Genomic DNA, 9005 nt, shown 5'->3' on the forward strand with positions numbered 1-9005 from the left:
TAAAAGAGCTTTAAGTAAAAAAAACCCAGAATAAAATAAAAGAATTTTTAGTTTAATAAAAGGGATATCCTCGCGAGAAGAATATAACCTAAAAACCTATAATAAACCTATATTATTTAGACCTATATAAGTAGTTTATAAATAGAAAAAAACTATCCTTATATTAAAAAATAAGAAAAACCCTTTTTTAAAAGAAAAATAATAAAAATCCTAATAATATAGGCTTATTTTATTAGTATTAAGGCCTTAACCGCCTTACATGTCTAAAGAGTAAAATACTACTAAAGATATAATAATATATTATAACAGAATAATTACTATCCAGTAATATTTATTTATTTATAAATAAGTAAATAATATTATAATATAAATAATTATTATATTTTTGTCTGATCCTGCTAGAAATATAAAGATTTTAAAATATAATATTTTAAAAGAAACTATATTATTTATAGTTATATTTAATAGAAGATTACGCCCTAGCACAAGTTATAAAATAGTTTTCGCGGTATTAGATATACAGAGTAAGCTAGATAAATAAAACTTTTTTTTAGTATAAAAAAAATTTCCGCACTAGCTATTAAATCTATTATTATTTATAGATAATTAGGTTCTCCGGGCCTGATTAGAAAAAAAAACTAAAAATAAAAATAAATATTTATAAGGGATATAATTCTTACACAGATAATTTAATTATATAAGTTATATCCTATATAATATAATCTACTAGTAGCGCCAGGGCTCTATCCCAAGCCTTTTTACTAACTAGGCCTTAAAGAGGCGCGGGTCTAGTTATATAAAATTAGTAAAAAAATTAGATTATAAACAGCCTGACTAGATTAGTTAATTAAATTAATTAATTTAAATTAAAAATAACCTAGCAGAATAATAAATAATAAATAATTATTAAAAAATTATAATAAAAAATATATTTATCCGCAGCCAGTATAATATATATAAGATAAAAATTATTACGCCAAAAAGACCGGCTAGTATAAAAAATACAGTTAAAAAGGCCCTATAAATCACTTATATAATTAAATTAAAAATTAACCTAACTAATATATATTATCTGCGAAAAATTATAAGTATTAGTATGAAAACTAAGACTTCCCAAACTTATTTTTAAAGCGGGGGGGGTAGTAACCTATAAAAAAAGAAGTTTTTTTAAAAAATAAAAAAAAAATATAATAATAATATTAATATTTTTAAAGAACTTCAGTAATAAATATAGTATTATAATTTATTATACACAGGAAATCTATAAATAAGTCTAGAAATTAATAATCTAATCTAAAATAAGAAGTCTTATAATATAAAAGTAAGATAAGAATAAAATCTTATAATATAAAAAATAAGATAAAAAATAAATTCTAGTAATATAAAAAATAAAATAAGATTAAAATAAAATAAATCTTATATATTATATCTTATAAAGTATACTTAACTTCTAAAGGCTAATTTACTAGAAATAATAATTATTAAAAAAAAAAAAATTATAAAAAAATCCTTTTATAATATAAAATTAGGTATTTAGTAGTAAATACAGAAGGCGTAATACAGTAATATTTAATTTAAAAAAACTAAATAATAAAGATAGCTGCGGTAAAGTATGATAGATTTTATAATAATAAATTTAGATTTAATAGGTTTATAAATTATTAATATTATATAAATAATAAAAAAAAAAAATTAAAATAATCTTTTTTTTTATAATTATTTTTTTTTAAAGAGAGTTTTTTAGCAGTAAAAGGTTTTTATAAATATTTTGTAAAAATACTTTGCAAGATTTATTAAAAATAGATTAAACTAACTATAATAGATTTTATAAATAGAATATCCCAGATAAATATCAAGCTTATAAATAAATTAAAATAATTATATTAATTAAGTTTCTGTAGTAAAAGGACCAGCTTCGCGAGAAAGCTAGAAAGCTAATTATAATAGATTTTATAAATAAGATATCCCAGGCGAAGAAATAATCTCGTGAGATAGGTCTGTAGTATATATAAAATATATTTATGAAGAACTATAAAACTAACTGTAATAGATTTTGTAAATAAAATATCCTAAATAAAGTATACTTTTGTAAGAATTATCTATATTATATTATACTAGAGGTTTCGCGAGATAGTTAATACTTGCAAACCTAGGAAAAAATAACTCACGAGATAGTATTTTTCGCGAGATTATAAAAAAAAATAAACTAAATATTAGTATCTAAAGACTACCAGGCAGAGGGTCCCCGCGGGATAAAGAGGATTAGTTAATAATTATATTTATGAAAAAGATTTATATAATATAATAATCTCATAAGGTAGCAGCCTTCGCGAGAAAAGTAATCTCGCGAAACTTAATAATATTAACTAGTTAATCTTATAAAATACTTTAAGGACTAAGGCCTTTAAAAAAAAATAATTATAAGGATTTATATAAGATCCTCCTAAGGATACTTAGTCAGAACAGGTGCTTAGTTATAGCCTAGTAAATATATAATAAAAATATGTTCTCGCGGGGGTTCCCCTGAATCCCAGCAATAACACCTTAAGCAGAATACACTATATGTTTGATATCCCTAGCCAATTGCTTTCACGCTGCCTTACCCTTAAGGCACCAAGGTATTCAACCTTATAATTAGATAAGGGTAGTTATAGCTATAATAATTTTAAAATAAATTAAAAATATTTTTAATCTTTTATTTTTTAAATTTATTAACTTTAATATAAGATAAAAGAAGATTTTATTAACTAAATAAGATATTTAAGTTAATAAAAATAAATAGGTTTATATTAAATATAAAATAAATTTTTATATTAAATAAAAGTTTTAAATAGTAAATATATAGGCTAATAATCTTTTTAATATAATATAGGTTTAAAATATTCTAATTTAGCTTTTTATTAGGCTATAAGATCTTAATATATTAAATATTTAATTAAATTAGTTAATCTTCTTTAAATAAGTAAGTAGGATAGTACTAATAATTTATTTATTTAATATAATAGGCTTAAATAGATAATATCTTAGCTTAGGTAAATTTAATAATAATTTATATTTTAATAATAAATTATTTTATATCTTATATAGTAAGATAATTATAAGTATAATAATCTTTTATTAGGATAGGTTTAAACTCTATTTATAAGTAAAAATTATAGTTCATAAAGAATAAGTTAGTTTTAATTAAGTTAGAATATATGATATTTAAGAAAAACTTAGCTAAAAAAAATTAAATATTTTAATTATTTTATAGATAATTTATATAAGTTTAAAAGTATTATTTTAATATAATATTTATATATTTAGTTTAGTTATCTGTTTTGGGATAATATATAGTTAATAATTTACTAGTAATATTTAGGCGCTAAATTAAATATTTTTAAAATTTAGTAATAAATTAAGGTCTTTAGTTTAATATAATAATTTAAAATAGGCCATGTAGTTTCTATATATACTATATATATATTATAATTATAATAGGCGTATTTATAGTTAAATTATAGGGAATTAAGTATTTTATTTTAATTAAATAATTTATAATAATTAAAATAATATTATAATTTTAGTTTTTTAGTAGATATATAATAAAATTTATAAAAATATTTTATTAAATATATTTAAATATAAATAAAGATTTTAGAATATCTTATTTAGCTTTTTAGGATAAAATAATTTAATAATAAATATAATAATTCTAGATCTATTAGACCATATAATAATATATATTAGACTAAAAATATTTATAAATAAAAAATTTATATGTATAATTTCTCTTTAAATATTTAAATACAAATTTATTATATATTAAACAGATTAATTTAACTTAAAGCTTATTATTCTTAAAAATTCACAAATAATCTTTATAAAATAAAAAACTATTTTATTTCTTATAAATAATTAAGGTAATCTTTAAATAATAATCTTTTTTTATAATAAAGGCCTTCTAGATTTTACAGATTAGGTTATCTTTCTTATATACTTTTCGCAGATTTATTTAAACTTTAAATAATAATTATAAATCTTATTTATTTTTAAAAATAATATTTTAATAAATTCGGGTTATAGGGGCAAACAAGATTAAAAATTTAAAGATTTTAGCTTAATTAGGTTTATTAATATTAAAATTCTCATATTTTAATACTATTTAGCTCTAATACTATAAATATTTATTTTCTTTTTTAAAGAGATCTTCTAACTGTCAAGGTGCAGGCTGGCGGGTTAGTAGAGTTGGTGCAGCAGGGGCAGGTAGGGCAGGCGGTCTGGCTAGATCAGGCGGGCTAGATTTACAAGGTCTTTAATTATTATTATAGTCAGGCTATATACAGGATTATAAACAAGATATAGCTTAAAAAGCTATAATAAAATCTTTAGTATTTAAGCTTTTAAGCAGTTAGGGGTTTAAGATTAAAAATAAGTTTTTTTAATTTAATAATTTTATTTAGTTTTAATAGGCTTAGTAGTATTTTTATATTTATATTATAATAATATATCCTTTTTTTATAATTAAGCTTTATTAAGGCTAAAAAGGGCCAGACTTATTAAAATATTAATAATAATAATTTTAAATAATTTATTTAATATATTTTAGATAACTAGCAGGCTTAGCAGTAGGGTTTATATATCTAACCTACTTTATAATATATATTAAGCGAGAGTAGTTACAGCCGTGATAGTCCTAAAATAAATTAAAAATATTTTTAATTTTTTACTTCTTAAGTTTATTAATTTTAATATAAAATAATAAAGATTTTACTAGCTGGGTAAAGCGTCTGAGCTAATAAAGATAAATAAGCTTATATTAAATATAAAATAAATTTTTATATTAGATAGGAGTTTTAAATAATAGATATATAGGCTAATAATTTTTTTAATATAGTATAGGCCTAAAATATTTTAGTCTAGCTTTTTATTAAATTATAAAGTCTTAATATATTAAATATTTAGTTAAACTAGTTAGTTTTCTTTAAATAGGCGGATAAGGTAGTATTAATAGTTTATTTATTTAGTATAACAGGCCTAAATAGATAGCATTTTAGCTTAGGTAAATTTAATAATAACTTATATTTTAGTAGTGAACTATTCTATATTTTATATAATAAAATAATTATAAATATAATAGTCTTTTATTAGAATAAGTTTAAACCTTATTTATAAGTAAAAACTATAATTAGTAAAGAATAGGCTGGTCTTAATTAAGTTAAAATATATAATATTTAGGAAGAATTTAATTAAAAAAAGTTAAATATTTTAATTATTTTATAAGTAACTTATATAGACTCAGAAATACTATTCTAATATAGTATTTATATACTTAATTTAATTATTAGTCTCGGAATAATATACAGTTAACAATTTACTAGCAATATCTAAATATTAGGTTAAGTATTTTTAAAATTTAGTAATAAACTAGGGTTCTCAGTTTAATATAATAGTTTAGGGCAGGCTATATAGCTTTTATATATATTATATATATATTATGACTATAGCAGGCGTATTTATAATTAAATTATAAGAGATTAAATACTTTATTTTAGTTAGATAATCTATAATAATTAAAATAATATTATAACTCTAGCTCTTTAGTAGATGTATAATAAAATCTATAAAAATATTTTATTAGGCATGTTTAAGTATAGGTAGGGATTTTAGGATATTTTACTTAATTTTTTAGAATAAGGTAGTTTAGTAGCAGATATAGTAATTCTAGATTTATTAGGTTATATAATAGTATATATTAGGTTAAAGATATTTATAGGCAAAAAATTTATATATATAATTTTTTTCTAAATATCTAAATATAAGTTTATCATATATTAAATAGATTAGTTTAATCTAGAGTTTATTATTTTTAAGGATCTATAAACAATTTTTATAAAATAAGAGATTATTTTACTTTTTATAAGTAACTAAAGTAATCTTTAAGTGGTAGTTTTTTCTTATAATAAAGGTTTTTTAGATTTTATAGATTAAATTATTTTTTTTATATATTTTTTATAAGTTTGTTTGGGCTTTAGGTAGTAGTTACAAGTCTTATTTATTTTTAAAAATAATATTTTAATAGGTTTAGATTATAGGGGTAAGTAAAATCAAAACTTTAGGGGTTTTAGTTTAGTTAGATTTACTAATATTAAGATTTTTATATTTTAATACTATTTAGCTCTAATACTATAAGCGCTTATTCCCCTTTTTAAAGAGATCTTTTAATCTTCTAATTAGGTTATTTAGCTTAGTTTTATATTTTCCGGGACAGTAAATAATTTTAAATTTAAATTAAAATAAAAATTTAAACTAATAGGCTTATTATTGGTTTAAGAGCTTAATCAATATAAAATACTTTAGATTATAATAATTAAAAATAACTTAGATTAAGGATAAGGCTCTTTTAAGCTTAGGACACCATTTTTTAAAATAACAGATAATAATAAGCAGTTCTTTATTATAAATTTTATAATTATACTCTATAAATAAATATTTTTTCAAAAAAAAAGATAATAAAATATAAAATTTTATTATTATTATATTAAAATAGGACTCTGGCAGAAATATAATTAAAAATATTAATTTTTAAAATTATAATATATATTTAGTTAAAGGGCTGTAAGACCAGAGTATCTGTAAAAACTTATTTAAAATGCTTGAAAACCTCTTAATAGGGTAGGATTTATTTTTAAGGTATTCTCTTGCGGGTTAAATTAATAAATAAAGTAATTAATTTTAAAAAGTCGTTAATAAAGTAATAATAAAAATTATTAAATCTTAGAAAGGCTTAAATATTAGTAATATAAATTAAAATAAACTAATTAATAATTATTTTAATCTTAAAAAGATTTATCTAGATCCTTTTATAACTAATAATTAGATTTAGGAATTTAGTTTTAAAAATAATAAACTTATATTTTAAAAGTTTTACAAACAGGCAGGCTCCTTATAACTTTTATAAAACCTAATAAATATAGCAGATATATTCAGAACAGGTTCGGTTATAAATTAAAATATTATTTAGGTAAATAGTATAAAAAATATTTAAATAATTATATAAAATATTATTAATATAATATTAGAATGTCCTAGGGGCTCTAATTAAGCTAAATAATATTATTAAAGATTTAAATAGGCTTAGGCGGGTATAAAATATAATTATTTATTTTTAACTTTTTTAAATCTATAGATTATTAAAAGTACTTATAATATTAATTTTTATAAAATAGTATATCTCCTTTAGATTACTTAAGATCTCTTTTACTAAGGGTAATAGGTAGCAATTTTTAACTATAATCACGTTTAAGGCTTAGTAATTAACACAGAAATATAAGCCTTTATTAAGTTTATTAATAAATAAGATAAAGGATATTATAAAAGATAAACTTAAATAAATAAAATTTTTTTATAAATTTTTAAATAATTATTTCCAGAGGGCCTTTAGCTCTTTTTAAAATATATTATATAGGAGACTAAATAGTAATCTCTTACTAAGTTCTAAGGTAATTATATAATTATAATTTTTATATAAGAATAATTTGTTTGCCTTTTTTAACAAAAATATATTATTAAAATTTTAAAATTTTATAAGGATATTAGGGCTCTAATTAAGGTTAGGCATTTTTTATACTAGAGGTTTCTTAAAGGACCTTTTACAAATTATTTAGTTAATTTATTTTATAATAATAATAAAGATTTTTTTTTCTTATCTTATGTATATAACGCAAGCTCTTATAGATATTATATAAATATCACGGGTTTAAAAAGCTTTCAGGGTTTTTAAATTAATTAAATAAGCTCGGGCAGGAATATTATATAAGGCTCGGATCTTTTAGGGATAGGACAGGGTATTATAGTATTTCTAATAATATTAACTGTTAAATTAGAGAGTATATTTAGTAAAGTTTATTTTAAGATTATGGGTTTTAAGCTAGGGGAGTCTAATTATAATAAAAAAGTATATAAGCTAGATAATTAAGAATAAAATATCTTTTTTAATATAGTTATAGGTCTTTAGGGTTATATAGGTATAATAGATAATAGTATTAATCTTGCTTTTACGGCTATTAAACCTTATAATTAATTTAGGTTTTTTTAAGGGGTATAAGGTTAGGTTTTAGGTTTTAGCCTAACTCTTATTTATAATACGGGATATAAAGTAACTAATATTAAATATAATATAAGTAGCGATCTTACTCTTATTAGGATTTAATATAATAAAAATAATTAATAAGTTAATCCTTCAGAGTTTTTTTTTAATAAAAAATCTTTTAATAATAGTTTTACAGATTTAGTAAATATATATAAAGGGATTTACTTAGTTACAGTTTAAATTAGATTAATCCTTTTTAATTACTTATTTAGGTCTGGGGAGTACAGACATTTTATCTAAAAAATTATTTAAGGTTAAAAGGCTTAAAATAATAGTAATATAAGTAGGCCTTATAAGATAAAATAAGGCTAGAATATAGGGGAAAACTATTTTTAGGGGAATGAATAAGATTTTAAAGAAAAGATAAAGTATATAATATAATTAGTCTAGTATAAGTAATTATTTAATTTAAGATAGTCTTTAATTATATATTAACTTGATTTATAATAAAAGTATTTATTATAATTTTTATAGATATTATTTTTAGAATAGGAAAATAGATAATAAATTAAAAAGAGGTTTATAATATTAAGATTAAAAATAATAATAATAGATTAAAAGGGTTTATTTACTAGACTTTAGAAATAATAATTTTAGATATTTTTAATTAAGATTTATAGGCGAGTACTAATTCTGGTTAAAATTAAAGTAAATTTTTAGAATTAGCTATAAAAATATTAAATATAATAATTTTCTAATTTTTATAAAAAAATAGTAAAGTTGATATAATTCTTAGTAGGTAAATTTTAATATATTAATATAGTCTTTATTTTTTAATTAATAATTTTTTTAAAAAAGGTAAAAAGGCTATTTTTAGCTATTTTTTCCTTTATAATTAGTTATTAAAATTTAGTAAAAAAAATAGAAAACTTTT

This window comes from Aspergillus steynii, assembly GCF_002849105.1.
Source record: "Aspergillus steynii IBT 23096 chromosome Unknown P170scaffold_7, whole genome shotgun sequence".
In the NCBI taxonomy this organism is placed as follows: Eukaryota; Fungi; Ascomycota; class Eurotiomycetes; order Eurotiales; family Aspergillaceae; genus Aspergillus; species Aspergillus steynii.